Source organism: Phascolarctos cinereus, unplaced genomic scaffold (assembly GCF_003287225.1).
Source record: "Phascolarctos cinereus isolate Bilbo 61053 unplaced genomic scaffold, phaCin_HiC Scaffold_1;HRSCAF=81, whole genome shotgun sequence".
In the NCBI taxonomy this organism is placed as follows: Eukaryota; Metazoa; Chordata; class Mammalia; order Diprotodontia; family Phascolarctidae; genus Phascolarctos; species Phascolarctos cinereus.
The window spans coordinates 269,353,950-269,377,579 of NW_027555514.1; positions in this window are offsets into that span (position 1 = coordinate 269,353,950).

The window sequence follows — 23,630 nt, forward strand, 5'->3', positions numbered from 1 at the left end:
GTCACTTAACTTCTCTGGGATTCAGTTTCCTTGCCTGTAAGATGTGGGGGGGGGGGTTAACCTGACGGTCCTAAAGGGCTCTTCCAGCTCTTGGTCTGGCATCTCATTTTGATAACAAAACAGGGTTTTAAGATCTCAGAAACAGATGGAGTTTCAGAAAAAGAAAAATAACAACAACCTCTGCCTTAGGCCGATGAGGAAATGAACCTACCTCCCAGTGGCACCATAGACAAAGCACTTAACAGTCGTTGAAATAAATCACTATTTCTTAATATTTTTATATGATAAGCAGCAACTCATTTCAAATTCGGTATTCATGAAAGCACAACTGTTTCTTCATTATCCATTTATACTGTTATTTCTCTTCTTTGTAGCTCAGAGTCACGGAATGCCATCATCACAGGAGAATTCCAGCTGAGGTTCACCCAGAGGGCAATGGAGAGACACACGGTGGGTAGGAACAGACTACAGTTAGTTACCAGAGACGACTCGGTGGAGGCATGCAAAGGACGTCAAGATATATAGGACAAGAAAAGAAGGGATGGTCCGGTGGTGAGCATGATGAATAACCCATGGACAGCCATGCTCTCTGCTGGTAATAAGGCCGTGTCAAAAAACCCAGAAGACAAGGGTGGTCCTATAGGGTAGACCTAGGGAAAGTCACGGACATGACTTGCACAGGATGAGCAGCCACTGATGAGGTCGAAGTCTGAGTCCCCTCATCAATGGAATGATAGACCCATTCCCTATTTTACAGATGAATAAGAATAATTCATATTTTGATAGTACCTTAAGGCTTAAGAAAAACTTTTATTAACAACCAAGTGGCAAGTAGGCATTGCACATATTATCTCCATCTTTACATATGAAGAAATTGAGGCACACAAAGGGTGTATGATTTGCCCTGCATTATACAACAGGCAAGTGTCAGAGTTGGAATTCAAAGCCAGGCCAGTGTCTTGTCTCCAAGTCTCCATTACAAGAATAGTTCCCATGCTTGACCAGAGATTCTTAGGGGCCATGGAGTTCATGGGATTATAGCTAGATAGAAAGCTTGAGAGACCTTAGACATTAGCTACTCTAACTCTTACAGATGAGGAAAATGAAGGACATTCTCCTTCATTTCCCCATGATTTCAATGTGTATCCATTGCCCTCATAGGGGATTTCAACATATATGATGATATTCACTCAAATACCTTAACTTCCCAGTTCCTCATTCCACTCATCCCTTACGACTATTCGCCATGACCCTCCATTCTGCCTTAATTACACACAGGAATGGACATACCCTCAGTCTTGCATCTTCACCAGCAAGTGTTCCATTTACATATTCACGCACTCTGAATTTCCTTCATCTCATCATATTTTTATAGTTTCATCTTTCCCAAAGCCTCACTCCTCTTTTAGACTACTCTCTGTCCTTTTTGTGACTTCCAATCCCTCCATCCCATGATACCACCCCAGGCCATGACTCCTGCTCTGGCTACACACTCCTGCCTTCCCAACCTCCTTCCCTTAGTGAGCCAATTCAACTCTAAAATCTTCTCACAAATCCCTCCCTCTTTGGTCCTATACTGATGGTGCTTTGCCAGACACCAGCACTGGATTGCCCCCACCATCTGCTTCCCGTGCACCTCTGCACGTGCTGCCGAACAGGACTAAATGCAACCACATGACCATGTTGACTGGGTCCACAGTGCATTTATGACTGTGGTTCTTTGTCTCGCCACTGGTTAGCACACTGCCTGGCACACAAAGCTTGACAAATTCTTGACTGATTCTTTCCCTTCCACATGCCCCATGGTTCAGCCAAAGTGGGCTACTCTGCATCCCTGAGTAAACCTTCCACTCTCTCCTCTCCAGACCTTTGCTCGAGAAGTTTCCTGAGCCTGCCACATACTCTCTTCTCTTTACAACTCATTCTTTGAAGTCGAATCCTAGCGCCAGCTTTTTTAACAAAGCTTCCCAATTTCATGCCCACCCCAGTCCATGTTGATCTTCTTTCACACTTCCCATTGCACTTTATAACTTCTACAATATACTCATCATGGCATTACATGTCATAGTTATTCGTGTTGCTATCTTCAATTATGAAAACTATCTCATTTAAGCCTCACGAGTAGACCGAGTTCCATGATAGCAAGTTTTATCTGAAATTGTATCCCTGAACATTATACACAGTAACAGCAACATTTTGTGATAATCAACTATGATAGACTTAGCTCTTCTCCACAATACCTTGATCCAAGAGAATTCTAAAAGACTCATGATGGAAAATGTGATCCACATCCAGAGAAAGAACTAATGGAGTCTGAACGCAGATCGAAGAATACTATTTTCTTTTTTGTGTGTGTATGTGGTTTTTTTTCCCTTTTATTCTTTTTCTTCTTTCGTAACATGACTAACGTGGAAATATGTTTAGCATGATTGCACATGTTATAACCCATATCAGATTGCTTGCCATATTGAGGAAAGGGGAGGGGGAGAGAGGGGAAAAAATTGGAACTCAAAATCTTATAAAAAAATGAATGTTGAGGAGCAGGTAGGTGATGCAGTGGATAGAGCACTGGCCCTGGAGTCAGGAGGACCTGAGTTCCAATCTGACCTCAGACACTTGACACTTACCAGCTGTGTGACCCTGGGCAAGTCACTTAACCCCAATTGCCTCACAAAAAAAAAATGTTGAAAACTATCTGTACGTGTAATTGGAAAAAAATAAAATACCATTTACATAAAGAAAAATAATAATAAAAAATAAAACAAATTGTATTCCCATACCCTTTCCCCTGTGCCTAGTACAGAGTTCTAGATACATTCATAAATGTTTACTGAATGGATATGGGTGCTACTAATAGATATATGGAAGTAAGGAAAGGGTGGTCAACAAGAGGAAGAAGATGGTAAGTTGTTGGGGTCATCTGGCCTTCTAATTCCAAAAGCTCCAGTTGAATGACAACTAGAAATAGTGTGGCAGCCGTTGTTATGGGAGTCCTGTATTTCAGTGATCCTCCCACAAGCCCATGATAAAGCAGGATCAGTTGGACCAAAGCACAGAAGAAAGGATGGTCAAAAATGAAAAACACTAGCAACTGACAAACTATTGCTGAAAAACACCCCAGTTGATCATCAGAAAAAACCCAACAACATTCAGAGAAACCTGGCGGTTGGAGGAATTGTTAATGATTCCACTTCAGTGAAACTTGGAAGAACAGTAAAAAGTAGGGGAAAAAATACAGCTGCTAAGGGAAAAAAAAATAAAACACTTGCCGTGGGCAAGACAGTTAAAACCCTAAAGTGCCAAAGCCTAGAAAAAAGTAAATTTTACTGATAAAACTCACTGTTTAATTCAAGGCTTCACCAAAAGTGCTATAGGAAATAGAGCGGGAGAGGCTGAAGAACCAGGCATCTTTATTAGACTGTGAAACATCCATCCCAAAAGACATCTGGGGAATTTTATTTTCCTTATATTGTCTAGAGGTCATATCCCCTGTGAAAGAATGATGAGTTCGGAGAGCACAGTAGATAGAGCACTAGTCTTGGAGTCAGCAAGACCTGAGTTCAAATCCTGCCTCAGACATTTGCCAGCTATGTGACCTTAGATAAGTCACTTAACTGGTTTGCCTCAGTTTCCACAACTGTAAAATGGAGATAATGTTAGCACTTGCTACCTCTCTTTGAAGGGTTGTTGTGAGGATCAAATGAGATATCTGTAAAAGTGCTTAGGTCAGTGGCTGACACAGAGTGGGCACTACATAAATGCTAGCTCTGTTATTGTTAGGGCAGCTAGGTGGCACAGCAGTTAGAGCGACGGGTCTGGAGTCAGGAAGACTCTTCTCCTTAGTTCAAACCCAGCCGCAAACACTTACTAGCTGTGTGACCCTGGGCAAGTCACTTAACCCTGTTTGCCTCAGTTTCCTCATCTATAAAATGAGAAGGAAGAGAGAAGGAGAAGGAAGAAGGAAATGGCAAACCACTACAGTATCTCTGCCAAGAAAACCCCAGATGGGGACATGAAGACTCAGACACAGTTGAAAACTACTAAACAACAACAAAAAATATTATTAACTGAGAAGAAAAATTATTCCAGAATTAGAGGAATTCCCCAATGGGGAAGGAATAATACAATATAACCTGGTACCATGCTACACATCATGTAAAGTTATTTACCTAAGAGATGAGATAAACATGCTTCAGTGTCCAAGAACACACTGGATTTAAACCCCACTGAAAACCTTATGGTGATAATTAAGACCTGATTTGGAAGAAGAATAAAAAAAGGTATGTTCAATATCCAGTGTGATCAAAGGGTGGTTTCATCCATTCTCAGAGAATTTGAAAATATGTGTCAAAATCCTATAAACATTGTGACAACTTGCATAAAATAAGTGACTGTAGTAAAAGGGGGGCAGTTTATTTTAATATGGAAAGTGCCGTTAAGGTCACATAAGTCAATAAATGTCATTCCTCTGCTCCAGGTGATCTGTCCAGCGCTCGTGCTAGTTCTGTATCTCTGGACAGGTCAACGGATCTCTATGAGTCTCAGCTTCTTCATCAGTAAAGTGAGGATAAAAATACCTTGCAGCCCTACTTCACACGGTTGTATAAAGGCACAAATGGGTCATGTTTGTTGTTGTTGTTCAGTCATTTTCAGTCGTGTCTGAGTTTCCTGACCCCATTTGGGATCTTCTTGGCAAAGATCCTGGAGTGGTTTGCCATTGCCTTCTCCAGCTCGTATTGCAGATGAGGAAACTGAGGCAAACAGGGGTAAAGTGACTTGCCCAGGGTCGCACAGCTAGTAAGAATCTGAAGCCACATTTCAACTCAGTTCTTCCTGACTCCAGGTCTGGTGCTGTATACACTGTGGCATCTAGCTGCCTCCATGTTTCATATAAAAGCAATCCATAAACCTCAAGTTTCTAAATGTCAGCCCTTATTATGTTAAATGTCAACTACTCTAAGAGGGGGCACCTTTCTCTCAGAGATTGGAGGGAAGGATTAAAGGCAGTGACATTAAGTAACTTCACCTTTCTGGTTTCAGTCTCTTCACCTATATAAAGATCAGATTGGAGTAGAAGGGCTCTAAGTTCCTTCCATTGCTATATCTATGATCCAGTCACCTCCCTGGCCTTCAGTTTCCTCATCTGTAAACTGAAGGCATTGGACTAGATGGCCTTTAAGGTCCCTTGCTGCTCTAGACCTGTGATTCATTACACATAGAACTTTCCTTCCATGGACCTCAGTTTCCCTAACTGTAAAATGAGAAGGCTGGCATAACCTCTAGGTGCCACTAGGTGGTGCAATAGAGGAGCACTGGCCCTGGAATCAGGAAGACATGACCTACTTAGTTAAACACTTGGTAGCCCTGTGACCCTGGGCAAGTCACTTCACCCTGTATGCCTCCGTTTCCTCATCTGTAAAATGAGCTGGAGTAGGAAATGGCAAACCACTCCAGAATCTTTGCCAAGAAAACCCTAAATGGGGTCACGGAGAGTCGGATATGACTGAAATGACTTAAGAAGAAGCCTAACCAATCTTCCATCTCTAGATTTATGATAATAGCTTGAATTTATATATCACTTTAAGGTTTACAAAGTGCTTTATAAATTATCTCAAAGCAACCCTGAGAGCACTATTATTATCTCCATTTTACACATGAGGAAAAGTGACTTGCCCAGGGTCATACAGCTAATGACTGTCTGAGGCCATACTTTAATTCAAGTCTTCCTGACTCCAGGTTTAGTGTTCTAACCACTGGGATGCCCAGCTGCCCATGATCCCATAATCCTAAATCAATTTGTCTCTCTAGAGTCGTCCACCTCCCTAGGGCTGTTTCCTCATCTGTAAGGGGGGAGGATCATTCTAGAGGGCCTCTGAGGTTCCTTCTAGCTTAGATCTGTAGACCTATGATTTGCTTTGCCAGAATTTACCCCTATTTTATTTTAGGACAACAGGCTAAATTCTCACACTGTCACTTTGGGAAGAGCCTTCCCTCCCAGATGGTCCTGCCTCCTCAGAAGTGACAACACCCTGCCGCACACACAGTCTTACACAAATTGGGCATTCAGGGAAAAAATGCTGACCGGCTGATTGAGGATTCAGATACTGGAGTGGCTGACTCACCATGAACATATGGCAAAATCTCCAGTCTCCACCAAAGGAACAAAATTACACCCCACCCCCACCCCAGCCTGATTTCCCTTCCCAGGGCCTCAGCTCCTCATCTGCCATGCGAAGGATAGCAGGAGAAGAGAAATACAGAGGAAGCTCAAGAGATATCTAGATGACAAAAATGGAGGAGGGGAGGATTTTTTTTTCTAAAACATACTACATAACCAAAGACTTTATTAAAGAATACAAAAACTGTAGGAAGAAAGCTCAAATGTCATGGACAGATCATCAAGCTAGAACTGAGGGGATCCATCAGGGAGTATCCCATCCAACACTTTCATTTTATAGATGAATACACAGGTCAGCTAGGTATTGCAGTGGATAGAGGGCTGGGCCTGGAGTCAGGAAAATTCATCTCCCTGAGTTCAAATCTGGCCTCAGACACTGATTAGCTGGGTGACCCTCGGCAAGTCACTTAACATCGGTCTACCTCAGTTTCCTCACCTTTAAAATGAGCTGGAGAAGGAAATGGCAAACTATTCTGGTATCTTTGCCAAGAAAACCCCAAATGGGGTCACAAAGAGTCAGACAGGACTGAAATGATTGAACAAGAAAACAGATCAAGGGAAGTGAAGACGCTTGCCCCAGATCATACAGACAGTAAACATGAGGTGGGATTTGAACCCAGATTCTCTGACTCCAGAGCCTGAGCTCTTTCCATAGTATATCATACTGTGCCATAATTCTAGTACAGCCAGTCAGTCGACAAGCAATTATATTAGATATTATTTATATACTATACATTATATTATTAAGCCCAGTACAGACTTTCATTACCTCTCCTCTGAACTCCAATAGCCTCCAATTGGTTTCCCAGGCTCGAGCGTCTTCCAGCTTCAGTCCATCCTCAAGTCTCAATTGCCAAAGTGGTTTTCCTAAAGCACAGGTATGACCACATCTCCCCTCTTCATCTCACCCCCACCTCAGTAAGCTCCTGTTCTTCCCTAGTATCTCCAGATTCAAATGGAACCTCTTCTGTTTGTTATTTAAAGCTCTTCACAACCTATCTCCTTCCTATCTTTCCAGTCTTCATACACTTCACTCCCCTCCAACACACTTTATTGTCAAATCCTACTGACTTATTTGTTGTTCCTTACGTAAGATATCATCCTGCTCCATGCATTTGTGCTGGCTGCCCCCCCCACCTGAAACTCTCTCCATCCTCCTATCAGCCTCAGCCCCCCTCATTTTCTTCCAGACTCAGCTCAAATCCCACCTTCTTCGAGAGGCTTTTCCCACTCCTCCATGCCCACCCTACCTTCCCTTTGACATTATCTTCCATCTGCTCTGACTGTCTGTGTGTCTGTTTTATATACCTTGTTCTTCTCCATTAGACTAGGAGCTTCTTGAGGGCAGGGACCCTGTTTTTTGCTTTTCTTTATATCTCCAATGCTTAGCACAAAGTAGGTGCTTAACAAATGTTTTTTGACTAACTCCCTTACAAATGTGACAATGAAGAGTTCCAGGCTCTTCAAGGAGATACCAGGCAATCAGGACAAAATAATACCCAGGTAATAAAGCTAAACCAAATTCCTTTGACTTGAATTCTTTATAGTAATAGGAGCCATTAAGGCTCTCCTTAGAAGACAAAATGATAAGCAATAGGTAAATTCAACATCAAAACCTAGTGGCTCTCTAATCTGGGAAAATCTAGCTCTGCCTCCCACTTTCAAGGTCTTCCCCTAACTGGCCACTCATCATAAATCTTAGTTTTTCAAACCAAGTGTATCAGCTACATTCCAACCTTTTTTGTTGCTGTTCATTTTTGTCCAACTCTTCATGACCCCATGGATTTTCCATGAGGTTTTCTTGGCAAAGATACTAGAGTGGTTTGTCATTTCCTTATCCAAAGGATTAAGGCAAACAGAGGTTAAATAACTTTCCCAGGGTCACACAGCTAGTAAACACATTTGAACTTGGGTCTTCCTGACTCCAGGCCCAGCTCTCCATCCACTGAGCCACCCAGCTGCCTTATTCCAACCTCTGCATTTGTAATAAGAACAGCGCATCTGTATAGAGTCCATCTCCTTTCAAGACAAAACTTACACACCATCTCCTACAAGAAACCCCTCCTGACGCCTCCCAACTGCTAATCGCCTCCTTCCCAAATGACCTTGCACTTGACTATTTTGCATGTGTGACTACATAGCTTTTTGTATTTCTTCATCTTGTAATTATGTCGCACACATTTTTCTATGTAGTCGTTTTCTCCCTTAGAATATAAACTAGAGAGGAAGGGCTGTTTCATCATTTGAATTTGCAATGACAGCACCAAACATAGTACCTAGCTCATAATTACTTACCAGGTGCATAAGGGACTGTTGATTTTGTGCATGTGTGTGTGTGTGTATACATAAATATACATATATATGTATACACATGCATTTATATGTGTGTATATAATGTGTATACACATACAAGCACATATTTTTAGGGACCAGACCTTTGACCCTGTCATTTCAGCAGAGTTTCGAAGTCACAGTGCAAAAACTCCCTCTTGCCATGCAGATCAGTACCTGCCTTACAACTTATCATATTAAAGCATAGGTCTTAACCTGTGAACCCAGGAACTCCAGGGTGTGTGGATATTTTGGATTGGGGAGAAAAGGACATCTTTATTTCAATGTAATTGGTTCCCTTTGTAAGCTCTGTATTTTATTTTATGCACTTCACAACACTGTTCTGAGAAGGGGTCCATAGGCTTCCCCAGAGGGATTTATGATACCCAAAGGGTAAATAAAGAACGTGTTTCAGTGAATTGCCCAAAACATTGAGAAAGTTTGAAAAAAAGTAAACATCCCTTTTCCAGCGGATTAAGGCTAACAGAGATGAAGTAACTTGCCCAGGCTGACCTAACCAGTCTGAGACTGTCACCGGTCTTGAATCTAAGTCTTCCCAGCACCAGACCAGCTCTTCCATTATTCTACAATAACCCTCAGTAGACTTAATCATTTATAAAGTACATTTTAACACAGAGTATTCTAACAAGGTGCATGATGCTTTCAAGTTCACAAAAAATTTCTGGTACAGGCAAAGCCCCCTTGTGTTCAGCATAACCCTGTGGAACTCGGAAAGGTAGAAAGTTTGAGGACTCACCTTTAGGCTTCTTTAGGCTAATGCAACGGATTATCTCAGACACCTGCCCCACCCCCTTCTCTTCCTGCTTCTTCCTGCCCAAGTATTAAATAAAGAAACAACCTAGCTGACAGGTAAACTGGTTCCAGCATCCAATTCACACCTGGCCCCGATTCCTGACCGTGGGGATTCTAGACCCTTCCCTCTTCTAATCGGGAGACTCTGCCCTTTCCCACTGCGTCTGTGATTGTTATTTTCCTTAAGTCTGCTCCCAAGGTGGGATTTTGAGAGAGGGAAGAGGAGGACAGGGGAAAGGAAAGATCTGTCAAAATAAGCAGCTTTGCTCGGAATCACGGAAGCAAATTCAGCAGCGATTTAGTCCTGCCCATATACCAAAGAAATCTCTACTATCACATTCACATAATGTGATAGGTGAAGACACCAAAGGCAGCAGCCCACCACCTCTCCAGGCAGCCTGTTCCACTTCTGGATGGATCTAATTGCTAAGGAAGTCTTTCCCCCCATATCCAGCCTGACTTTATCTCTCCCCCTTCCACTCATTCCTCCCAACTCTACCCTGTGGAGGTAGGCAAAGCAGAGCTAACTCTCCTAAAGATAGCCCTTCAAACACATAAGGAAAGCTATTACATTTCCCTTCCCAACTCTATACAGCCTAAATATACCCAATTCCTTCATAGCTAGTATCTTAGGCAAAATTTGAACCCAGATCTCCACCCCAAGTCCAGTGCTATCCTCACCACACTAAGCTTCCTCTCGAGAACAACAGATTATCATAAGATAATAAGATCATAATACAAGAGCAGAAAGGAAGCTCAGCAGTCAGGAAGTTCAACCCCTCATTTTATAGATGAGAAAATGGAGGCCAAAAAAAACAAATGTAGCTGGCTGCAACATAGAACCTGTCGTCAGGAAGACCTGAGTTCCAAACCTGCTTCATACAGTTGCTCGCTCTGCAACTCTCTGCAAATCACTTAACTTTTCTACCTCAGTTTCTTCATCTGTAAAAACTGAAATAATAATAACCAGAGTTGTTGTGAGGATTCAGTGGGATAATTTAGTAAAAGTGCTTAATAAGCACTAAAATGCCATTTAAATGCTACGTAGTGTTATTGTCACATAGCTAAGAAGTATCTGATACAGGATTTGACACTAAGTTTTCTGATCCCAAGTCCAGCATTCTACCCACTCTACTGGGCTTCCTCTTTTCTTTACACTAATACTGAAATCCCAAGTCATTGGGTAACTAATCACGTGCCGCATATTTTGTTATTAATTTAAGGCCAACACGGTCAAGAAAAGGTAAAAATGAAAGTGTGCTTGGAAAAGTTGCTTTGGGTGAAGTGGGAGGTTTCCAAGATGGTTATAAAATAGTTCCAAATGCCCGGTTACCTTAGCACTAGGAAAGGACACTTTGAGTGTGAGCCTCTCTCTGGTTCATCCAACGCCAGACTGGCTGAAGCCTCCCCTGGGACCACAGCAAGGTGGTGCAGAATGGAAATGAGCATTCCATTACCCAGCCCTGACTGCGATCAGCTGCTTCTCCTGAAATGTCACTCGCAGCGTAAATGCTAATTGCTTTAGCACGTTTAACAAATTGATCTGGGTGGTTGAAGGATTCTATAGCAACAGTTCACGCTGACACTGTTAACTGTGCTGCTCGACTTTGTGGGTCTCAGAGCTCCCACCCAGACCCAGCCTCGTAGTCATTCTCTAGCTTGTGGTCTGTTCCCATAATGGTAGGCTGACACCCATAGGTTCCAGGGGTGCCAGCCAGCTCATTACAGTCAGCTTCCTCTCCAGCTCTTTTATAGGAATGAGGGCGGATTCCCATACTGGCTGCCAAGCAAATATTCTCAAAGTCAGAGCAGCTGTGCCCCTGCCTGTCATCATGTTCTTCCACAGAGCAATGAGACCCGGGCAAGCTCACCTCCTTGGGCCTCATTTTTCTCCTCTGTAAAATGAGGGGTTTGAACTGGATGACCCCTGAAGTCCCCTAAGTCTGTGCCTCCATGAACCTAACACCATCCTAACTGCAACTATACTGTTAAGTTTCATAAATGGGAACTCAAGCACAATAGATTTGGACTTGGAGACCCCTTGGGTTCAAATTCCAGCTTAGACACTAGTTGAGTGACCTTGGGCAAGAGACTCAACCTCTCTGGGCCTCAGTTTCCTCATCTGTAAAATGGCACTTAATAGCACAAGGTTGTCATGAAGATTAAATGAGATGATATAAATTAAGTTCTTTGCAAACCTCAAAACACTATGTAATTGTATATTTCTTCTTAGGTCTGGAACTGTGATTTCATCTATAGAGGGAAACTCTAACAATTCAGCTCATCAGCTCAACTGTGCCTCAGTCTTTGAGAGCAGCTTGAGGCACAACTAGCATGAGTGAAAGCCTAGCACCACAGGGCTGGTAAGTGTCAGAGGCAGGATCAGAACCCAAGTCTTCCTTGAGTCAAGTCTAGTACTCTATGGCATTTAGACTCTTCTTGGCAGACTGTTAACATGAGAGAGTTATGTTTCCTCATTGGCAATCACCCTGAAAAAGCTACTGCTCCTCTCTGAAATGTGCTCTTTGGAATTGTTCTCAACAATTATCCCACTAAAATAGAGCTAAGAAATGTAACTCCTTTCTTCTTTGCAAAGGTGGGGAACTATGGGTGTGGAATACTGCATATGCCACCAGACTCAGTTTTCATATCAGTTGTTTTTGTTGAACTGTTTTCTTCTCTCTTTTTTAAAAAATTCTCTGCTATAAGGAATGGTTCTTTGAGTAGGGAAGAGCACATCTGGAAATAAAGGTGACATAAAAACAAAAGATAACCACAAAAATGTATTTTTTAAATTTAAAAAATTTTTAAATCAAGATTGTTGTTGAGAGAGAAGATATTGAAAGTAGGGAGACCAGCCATAAGGTTACTTCAGTATTCCAAGGAAAAGGGGCCTGAACTAAGGGTTATGGCCTTGTGAGCAAAAGGAAAATATAAACCATAAACTTTTGTTCTTTCCAAAATAATGTTTTTATGGTTGAAATTGTGTCACCCTGGACAAGTCACTAAACCTCACAGTGCCCTAGATGATTCTATAAGATAATAAATTCCAGAGAAATTCTCGACCACCTGTATTGGGAGGGAGAATTTGCTCATACAAAAATTCCATATGTCATATATGAAATCACAGGTCTATTTCCTATCCTGGATGTGAATCAGAAATAACATATGTAAAAGCATTTTGCAAACATTTTGCCAATTAAAGTCTACATAAATGCTAGCTTTCAGGATTAGTATTATTATAATTCCTATACCTATGATTGAAATATTTATCTTCCACTGTAATTTCATGGGTGAAAATGAGGCACTTTCAGAACAATAACTCTTAAAAACTGATGCCTTGTTTTTACATCAAAGTTATTTCTGAATATATCCTTCCTCTACCCAATAAATCCTTCTCTGTGGGGGGGGGGGTGGCGAGAATGGAGAGGGATAGAAAGAGGAGAAGGGCAGGAGATAAACAGATTGACAGAGAAGAAGGAAAAAAGGAAAGAAGGAAGGAAGAAAAGAAGGAAGAGAAGGAGAGAGGGACAGAAGAAAGGAAGGAGGAAGGGAGGAAGAGAGGGAAGGAGAAAGGGAGAGAAGGAAGGGAGGAAGAAAGATAGAAGGGAAGGAGGGAGGGAGGAAGGGAGGGGGAGAGGGAAGAAAGAAAAGAAGGAAGGAAAAAGGGACAGAGAGAGGGAGGAATTAAGGGAAGGAGGAAGGGAGGAAGAATAGTTCCGAAAAAGCAACCAACATATGTACTACGTGTGATATTATGAGCCCATGGTTCCCCACCTCTGTAATAAAAGCACCTCAGGATGCCCAAATTCTCTGCAAGAACTGACAAAGTTCTAGAATCCCAGAAGCAGCTTCTCCCACCCCAACGACTCAAAGTCAATGCCATTCCAAACTTTTAAATTACACTGTGGATCACCTTCCATTTAATAAATTATTTCAAAATCAGGTCACAATTGACAGGCAGACCATCTTGGGCAGTCGGGGAAAGGCTGATAAGCAGGGGAAATTTCTTTTTCTCCGCTGAAGCATGCCTGCCAACTGTCACATCTGGAAAAGGGCCAGGAACAGGGATTTTCATTTCGGTGGTGGGGAAAAGAGGGAGAATCTTGAAGGACTGACAATAGGTGAGGTGTGAGAAACTCCAGTCTCCTGAGGAGCCTCTTGAGTCTCATAGGTAGAGATGCTGGTAGGTCAAATGATGAAAAGCCACACTTCTCCATGTAACAGGCTTAATGAGAGAAGGTTCTAATTCTTGGATACCTGTGGAGGTCCCTTGACCTCTCACAACAGGAGGTGACCCTTCTATCCAAGATGATAGATAGCTGCTCCTTGCATATATTTCCAAAGCAGCTCATCTGCTTCTGTCCAACATCTTTATGAATGAATTCCACAATCACTGGGGAGGAGTGGTTGGCAAAACCAGAGAGACCTCCCTTTCTCTTAATCTCCTTTTCCTCCTTCTATCCTCCCTGTCCCTCCTCAGCTTCTCCTTTTCCAGGGAGTCCTTCTGACTTCCTGGCCACCATGTTTATCAGCAAAAGCTGACTTCCTAGGATCACAGAGAATTAACACTAGAAGAAAATTAATCTTTTGTTGCTGCTCAGTCATTTTCAGTTATGTCTGACTCTTCACGACCCCATTCGGGATTTTTCTTGGCAAAGATACTGGAGTGGTTTGCCATTTTCCTTCTCCCGCTAATTTTACAAATGAGAAAACTGAGGCAAACAGAGTTAAGTGACTTGCCTAGGGTCACACAACTAGTAAGTATCTGAGGCCAGATTTGAACTAAGGTACTAGACTCTAGGCTAGGCGCTATATACACTGTGCCACCTAGCTTCCCAATACCATACTTAGGAGCCTAGAAAAAAACTGGAAGGGACATTAGCAGGTGTCTCACTACCACCACCAACAACAAGTCTGACCTCTTACATGGGGAAACTGAGGCCCAGAGAGGTGAAGCATATTGGAAAGAGCACTGGCTTATGAATCGGAGGACCTACAGCCAAATCTTGCATCTGCTGCTTGCTACCCTGGTGACACCGGGCAAGTGGATTAACATCTCTGATCCTCTGTCTCCTTATCTGTAAAATGGTGGATTGGACTCATGGCTTCTAAGGTCCCTTCCAGCTCAAATTTATGAACCTATGAAATGACACATCCAAGGTCACACAGGGAGAAAGGGCCGGAGCTGGGATTTTAACACAGGAGCTCTGATCTCAAATGCAGTCCTCTTTCAACTGTAACACACTGCTTCCTAATGAACATGATGGACACAGAAGGATCAAAATGGGCTTCCATCTGTTCTCTCTTGGTTCTGCTCTGATCTCAATCTATTTTCTCCCTTATTCTTCAGTGTCACCAGAACCAGTTTTGATAGTGTACCACCTTTTATTAATATTTCTGTTTGCAGTAACTAAGGACTTAAACAGCATTTTATTTTCTTTGATTCCTTGGCTTTCCAGAGTATTTCCCTACCAGTGGAAAAATACATACATGCACATACATACACACATGCACACACTCATTCCCTGTCCCAGGGGCATTTCATCTGGGTTCATTTTACTCTTAGTGACCTCCCTGATACATTCCTCTAAGGGAGGAAAAATAGAAAAGGAGAATGAATATCATGTTAGACCTATTCTCCTCAAAAGACATTCATTGCCTCTTCCCTCCCACCTAATCTTTGTGACTTCAGTTCAGCGCCCAAAGACAATGATGAATTTTTTTTCTTATTCAAGCTACCAATGGTATTGATGGTACAAGACAACAGTAAGGTTTTTCACTGACTAAAATTCAGTATTATAGCCGCTGACATACATACATAATAAATGCAAGAAGGTGAGTCATTTAGGCAGGAAATGATAATCTTACCTCCTTCCCTTCCCTTATGCTTTTGCATGTCAAGCCAGAGAGGATCTTGGTAATTTTTAACCATAAGTCAGAAATTTTTCTGGATTGAAGGACTTTAGTGTTGGCCTCTGACAACAAGATGAAGAAGAAAAGGCTTAGTCTTAGCTAGGAGATGCTTTGAGCTTTTAGTAACTGGTGCCGATGGCTACGAGGCAGGATCTGGTAGCCCGCTTTTATCAAACAGAGGCTTCCAAGTTACTGTGCCCTAGCAGACTGGAGCTGAGATGCCTGATAGCTAACCTGTGAGAGGTGAAACCCAGAAGCCAGTAGAAGGGAGGAATGCCAAGCCTTGAGATTAGTAGAATGGCATGCCCAGTGGAGAGCAGTGAAGAATAAAGTGGGAAAGAGAAGGAGATGGGAGAGAGACAGAAAGAGACAGACAAGACAGACAGAGGAAAACATGTGACCCAGCAGAAGGTAGTGGCCAACAGGAACAGGCCCAGAGAGAGCCTTAAAATTAAATCACCAGAAGACATTGGCAACCTTCAGTGCTGCCCCTAGAAGATTAAAGGCCATTCTCCCAAGTTCACCACATATGTTCCTCTGTATGTGGATCCTGACTACACGATCCCTACACATGACCCCATTCATGATCCTTATACGTGTCCACTCCATCTGGTGAGAGGAGGTTGCTACCCTGGCAATGTGATTACTATCCACCAGGACCATACGCTTAGCCAATTAGTCAGTCAATAAACATTTATAAAAGTGTCTGCTATGTTGTAAACACTGAGTATACAAAGAAAGGCAAAAGAAACACCTGCCCTCAGGAGCTCCCAGTCTAATGCGGGGAGGGGGGAAACAAGGTGGAAACAACTGTGTACAAACAAATTATGTAACAGGATAAATAGGAAATAATCAACAGGAGGAAGGCTAGAATTAAGAGGGATTGGGCAAGGCTTATCATGGAAGGTGATTATAGATTTAGAGCTCAAAGTGACCCTAGAGGCCATCTAGTTCATCTCCCTAGCTTTATAGATGAAGAAACTGAGGCAGATAGAGGGTAAGTGACTTGCCCAGGGTCACACAGCTAGTCCGTTTCTGGGGCTGGATTTTAACTCAGATCTTCCTGACTCTGGGTCCAGTGCCCTATCTAATAACTGCCTGCATCTATGTATTTGGTATCCAAGACTCCTCCCTTTATTCTCCACACTGGATTTTAAGCTTCTTGAGGATATACAGTGCTTTATTCTTCTTTGTGTCCCTGCCAGTACCTCAAAAAGTGCCTTCTATACCATAGTCACTCAATAAATGTTTGTTGAGCTGAATTCAACTGGACTAAATGGATCATAGACTTAAAGGTAGAAGGAACCTCCAAGATCATCTAGTTCAACACTTTCATCTTAAAGAGGAGCAAACCGAGGCTCGGAGAGGGGAAATGACTTGGCCAAGATTGCATAGACTGTGACGTGCTTAGCCTCATCATGAAGGCAAAAGGGCACTCCTCCCACCCCCAACTTAGACACTTCCCTGGTTGCAATATTTCTGTTTTTTCTTCCCTTTTATCTCTGTTTTTCATCCTTAACAGTTTGATTGCTTTCCCTCAGCAGCTCGGGGATCAGCCTTTCAGAGTAAATAGAATATAGAGAGTCATGAAGACATAGGTTTAAAACCTGCCTCAATTACTGGTTGTGTGACCCTGGACAAGTCACTTAATCCCTGGGCCTCAGAATCATCTGCAAAATCAGATGGTTGGAATTAATGGCCTCAGAAATTATGCTCATTTTGCCACCCTTATTTTATATTCACTTTTAGTGTATGGATCTGCTAATTTTAAAATTTATGTTAACTAAGGATTAGTTTGTGGACAGCGAAGGGGCACAGTAGATACGATGCCTGGCCCTGAGTCTGAAAGACCTGAGTTCAAATCTGGACTCAGATACTTACTAGCTGTGTGATCCTGGGCAAGTCACTTACTCTGTCTGCCTCAGTTTCCTCATCTGTAAAATGAGCTAGAGAAGGAAATGGCAAACCACTCCAGTATCTTTGGCAAGAAAACCTCAAATGGTGTCACGAAGAGTTGGACGCAACTGAAATGACTGAACGATAAGTATGGTATAATTTAAATCATGATATAGTGGTAAGAGCATTGAATTTGGAGTCGGGGAATCAGAGGACCTCCATTTTGACCTCGCTTCTGCTACTCCCAATTTGGTGTTGCCTGTGACAAGTCACACCAGCACTCTGTGCCTCAGTTTCCTCCTCTGTAAAAGCACGGGGTTGGTCTAGATGACTTCTAAGGTCCAGCTCAGAATCCATGACCCTCATCTGAGAGTTTCCTGCCTAACTCCATTCTCATATTGGTAACAGCAAACATCCCAGAGCATTTCAGAGGCATTTGGTTGCCCAGAGCTGGGGGAGGAACGCAGCAACAAAAACACTGCCTGCTGTTTATTTTTCCTGAGTTTGGCACAAAAAAAATGAATGGCCTTTTGAAGTATCAGAGACAATGAACAGCATGACTGTTGTCTACTCTTTCCATGGTGTCTCGGTAGTGGTTTTTGTCTGTTGCTCTGACCCATTCCTTCCAAGCAGGGGCTGCTCATTCTCCCTGTCTCCACCCACTGCTGCTCACTCGCAGAAGGCTTCTGGCAAAATGCTTTGCTTAGCAGAGTTTCTAGGAAATATGGATCCCTGCTAATAATCTCATGTCTGGGAAGTTTCCGGTCTGAATTACACCCTGCCATCCACTGAGCCTTTGAAGCAAGAATCCTTTTTTTCTAAGACCTGAGTAGGATCCTTGGACTTTAAAATAATACATTACACATGAATAGAACTTAATGGTTTTCCAACTGTTCTCCTCTCTCTGAGAAGCATCAGTGATGAAGAACTGGCCATAGAATCTGGAAGGCCTGGGTTCAAATCCCAGCTCTAACTGGCTGTGTGATTCTGGGCAGTCACTTCACTTCTCACCAGGCACCTCTTTAAGATTATCTACTGAAGAGAAAGTGATAGCCCATAATGAAAGGGGGTCTTCATCACCTGGGAGTCCCCTATTCTGCTGCATTTAAGTCCGATTCACTCACAAATCAAGATATCAGCCCGTGATGTCATTGGTCCTCTTTGAAAATGAAGGCGGAACAACAACAATTCTAATGAAACCAGAGGTTAGTCCCTATTCTTCCAATTGGTCCCTTTCTGGCTCCTTGGTCCCTACTGGCTAGAGAGCTAAACTTGGATCCAGGAAGACCTGGGTTCCAATTCTGCTTCTGATACATATTGGCTGAGTGACTTGGAACAAGTTACTTAACCTCAAAGTCATCTATCCTCAAAGACTATAGATTACAGAGAAGGTACTAATTTGCATTGGTAAAGGGAGTTCCTCAATCTGAAGGTCATGATGTTAATAAAATCATAATTGCAAAACTTCTCCATCCAACCTGAAACATTTTATTTAATCCTCACGACCATCATGCTACTGGTCAGGTAGGTGACAGAAATACCATAATCTTGATCTGTCTATTCATCTTTCTATACCTTTGTCTATCTATTTCAATCAATCTATTATCTATACCTCTATCTACCATCATTCTCTCTGTCAATTATCCACTCACTACCTGTCAATCTCTCTATACTTCTATTTATCTATCATCTATCCATCTAGACTTCTCTCTAGCTATCTATGCCTCTGTCTATCCACTTATCTTTCATTCTTTCTATTTATTTATCCCTTCTTCATCTATCCATACTCATATCTATTTGTCATCTATCCATCCATCTATAGCTTTATCTGTCTATCTCTATCAATCTATTATCCATACCTCTATCATCTATCTCACTATCCACCTATCAATCTATCCTCACTTTTATCTATCAATCTATTTATATCTCTACTTATCTATTTACACATCTATCTTTACTTTTATCTATCTATTATCTATCTACCCATCCAGACCTCTGCCTAGGCATCCATACTTCTATCTATCTTTCATTCTTTTTATTTATTTATCAGTGTGTCTATCCATCTATCCATACTTTTATCTCTCCTATCATCTATCCATCTATACCTCTATCTATCCATGTATACCTTTATCTATCTCTATCAATATATTATCCACATCTTTATCATCTATCTCACTATCTGTAAATCTATCTATCCATACCTCTATCTGTCATATTTCATTCTTTCTATTTATTTATCTGTCTGTCCATCTATCCATTCTTACTTATCTTTATTATCAATTTCTCCATCTATACTTCTATCTATCATCCCCTTGTAAATTTATCCATACATCTGTCTGTCTATCTATCTATCTATCTATCTATCTATCTATCTATCTGTCTGTCTATCTGTCTGTCTATCTATGTCTGTCTTTCTGTCTTTCTGTCTTTCTATCTTTTTGTCTTTCTATCTGTCTATCTTTCTGCCTTTCTATCTACCTGAAGATAAACTTTCCTAATGACTCTGCTCAGGACCCTCCAAATAAGCTGTAACCAAAAATCTGAAGATTTTTATCTCTTGTCAGTCTGATAGCTGCTGTCAGCAATATATGTAGAAGAAAAAGCTTTTCATTTAAAAAAAAAAAGGACAAAATGTCCTTTGTAGAGAGTCTTTCTCAAGCTCTAAAACAGGTGAAGACACAGCCTGGAATAATGGCTAGTGAGCTGGCCTTGGAGTCAGGAAGCCCTGGGCTCCAGCCCAGCCTCTGCCGCACATTGGCTGTGCAACCTCGGTGGGTCACTGCAGCACTCCATAGCCCTGGCCTCTGTGAGATAAGAGGTGACACAAAGGGAAGCATGCTGGCCTTGGACACAGAGATCTTGGGTTCAGACCCTACCTTTGCCACTTGGTATATCATTTCACCTTGTAGACCTCATTTTCCTTATCTGTAAAATGAGGAGGTTGGTCCACATCACTTCTGAGATCCTACACAAGGCTAAATCTATGATCATACAATCCTAAGTTATTGTTCAGTTGCTAACAGGCATTGGTGGAGAAAGTTTCCCAACAGGGACCCCCCAAGTCAATGAAATCACAGATCTAATCTGTTCTGCCTCAAAAAAAAATGTCAACAAGCCTCAATCTTCATCATACCTCCCTTAAAATCTAGCTGATATGGGGGACACCTATAGGCTGAAGAGGTACAGTGATGGGTACAGGGCCTATAATTGCATTTTCTATTTTAATTATATTCTCAACTGCCTACAAGCAGCCAAGTGGCACTGCAATGGATAGAGCACTAGGTCAGGAGTCAGGAAGACCTGAGTTCAAATGTTGCTTCAGATATTTACTAGCTGTATAACCCTGGGCAAGTCACTTAACCTCTACTTGCTTCCGTTTCCTTATCTGTAAAATGGGGACAATAATAGCACTCACCTCACAGAGCTAGTGTGAGGATCAAACGAATTAATATTTGTAAGGAGTACTAGTACTATTATTCTTCCCATTTTATTGTTGAGAAACAAAGGCAAATAGAGGTTAAGAGACTTGCCCAGAGTCATCTTGTCATCTATAAGAATAGAGGGAAGGAGAAAAGGAGAGAGGGAAGGAGGGAGGGAGGGAAGGAAGCAGGGAAGGAGTTAGGAAGGGAAAGGGGAGTCTTGAAAAAAGGGAGGAAGGAAGGAAGGGAGGAAAGAAACATTTATTAAATGCTTATGTGCCAGGTACAGTGCTAAGCACTTTGCAAATATTTCATTAGATCTTCACAAAAACCCTGGGACGTAGGCGCTATCATTATCTCTATTTTATAGTAGAGGAAACTGAAGCAGACAGAGATTGAGTGATTTGCCCAGGGTCACACAGTCAATTAGTGTCTGAGGTTAGATTTGAATTGACATGTTCCTAACACCAGACCAAGAGCTCTATCCATTGCGTCACAAGCTGCCTCTAGGAAAATTTGAAGTGGGTTTGCCAAAAACACTTATGTGCATTGGAGGCCATCTGATCAAACCCTCTCATTTTACAGATGAGGGAATTGAGGCCAGGAAAAGAAAAAATGAATGGCCCAAGTCCACATGGCTAATAAGTGGCAAAGCCAGGATTCAGGGTCAGACCCATAATGGCAAAGTCAGCAGTTTTTCCATTGTAGCAGGATGCGATATACTTCAGAATTTGGCGTGATGTCGTATCTACCTGCCATGCTCTCTGTGCCTCACCTGACATTTTTTTTTTTGCTGCCCTTAATACACTCCTTATCATTTACTCATGGATTTAGGAAGGAGGCCTCAGGAAAGAACAAGCATAACAGGCAGGCAATCCCCACAGTGGGATGACTGTGGACACCTTTCCCATTGGCCAAAACTAGTTTCAAACCAGAGAGCAGTATGAAAAGCCCAGACAGATTGCTTCGACTATCTTACCTAGTGGTAATTGATCATTTCAGACACAAATGACTTCCCCATAGGATAGAACACAATGTCTCGACTGATGCAAACGAATCAAAGTTTCCCTAGCCAGTCTAGCACCAAGCTCTGGTCAATGAGTCAGAGAACCTGAGTTCAAATCCTGCCTCTGGTAATCATCAGTTGTGTGACCTTGAGCATACCACTCCTCCTCCTCAGGCCTCAGTTTCCTTATCTGAAATGAGGGGGTTGGCCTCAATGACCAACAAGGTTCCTACAATCTTATGAGCTTGGAAATCTGTACACTGAATTGGTCTTCCTCCAGTCAGTTTTTCCAAGACTCTTGTATCCATGGCCATTATTTTCATATTCTTTCTCTTCTCAGCTCAAGCTCCCCCTATTGAGTTATAAAATCTGCCTGTTCCTATTGAAAATATACATAACCAGAGAGGAAATGATTTTTTAAAATAGTGTTTCCTTAATTAAGGGAAAAGTAGGTTGGTGTTGTGGGACATGTTCCCGATTAGAATCAATAGACCTAGGTTCAAATCCCAGCTCCACAAATCAATCAACCAATAAACATTTATCAAGCATTCATTGTGTGCCAGGCTCTGTGGTGGGAATACAAAGAAAAAAAAATTAAACAATCCTCGCCTTCAAGACGCTTATATTCGATCACCATTACTAGCTGTGGTCCTCCTGAGCCTGCAATCTGCTTGGTACAAGAAGACAGAACCAGAAGCATTGGGCAGAAGTGCAGAAAGGCAAATTGTGGCTTGGTTTTAGAACAACATCCTTCTAGTTGTCTTTATCTACGAGTGACTATGCTGTGTCATAAGGTAGTGGGTTTCCTTTCATGGGAGGTCTTGAGGAAGAAGCTGAACTTGTTGGATATATCATAGAAGGGATCCAATTTTTAGTTCCTGGTTACATTACATGGCCACTGAGGTCCCTTCCTTTTCTGAAGTTAATCTTTCTGAATCCTTGGACTGCTCCCATATAAAATGGAGCTAATGATATTTGCAATTAGAGGCAATGTAGCATAGTGGATAGAGGGCTGGCTTTGGAGTCAGGAAGACCTGGGTTCAAGTCCAGCCTTTGATACATAGAAGCTGTGTGACCACAGCCGATTCCCTATCAGTCACACCCAATAAGCTTTCTAATATTAAATCGCACTGGAGTTGCAGTACTGCATCAGTGGGGAAGAGTTTCCTCCACTAAGAAGGGAAGCAAAAGTTGTTATAACATGAAAATATTCACAAATTAACTATGTATTTATAAAAATTAATCCCACGCAAATCCCTCCTGCAAGCCAATCCCCTTCTCCCTTTGTTGGTCTATCGCTAGCCAGTTGTGGGTAGGATCTTCAAAAGAAAATCATTTGAATATCAAAGGACGGAGAGGGCCCTTGGAGAAATGGATGAAGCAAGCCCCCACACTGTTTTGGTAAAACTGACTCCCTTTATGATCTGAGAAATAAAAGATATTGAAAGTGAAATGACCATGCTGTATCATTCTGTTGTACCACGTGTCAGAAAATGCAGGCCACGCCCCTCCAAATCAATATTTGATCCTTTCTTTGTTCTAAAAAGTGGCATGGTAGCAATTATAACCTATGTTTTATTAAACATAAAGTAAAATGCTTATTTTCCTATTTTTGTTTCATTTTTATGATAAACCACATCTGTTTTTTTTTCATTATATACTATGAAATGTTGGCCCCTATTTTAAGAGAGTTGATTTTAAATGTCCTTATTCTGGTGCCAGTTTTCCTTAGATAACTAATCTCTTGCAATTAAAATAAGTCAACTTTATTTTTTGATCTAACCGGCCTATCGAGCTACCAAAGTCCAAATGCTCCCAACCCCATCCCCAAACAATGCAGTGACCTCCATTACTTTATTCAAACTAAGATGTTAATTTTCAATGTTGGCTGGAGTATGCTAGTAAAATTTTAACAACTGGCTCTCTAGGAGGAAAAAACCCTTACCACTGAACACTTTTGAGTTTAACTTGCATTAATAACATTTTCTCTATTACTTTCTTAAGTCTAGGCAATTAACAAATAAAGCCCTGATTTGTAGCATTTTCACCCTTCTAAGGTTTGAAAGATCAC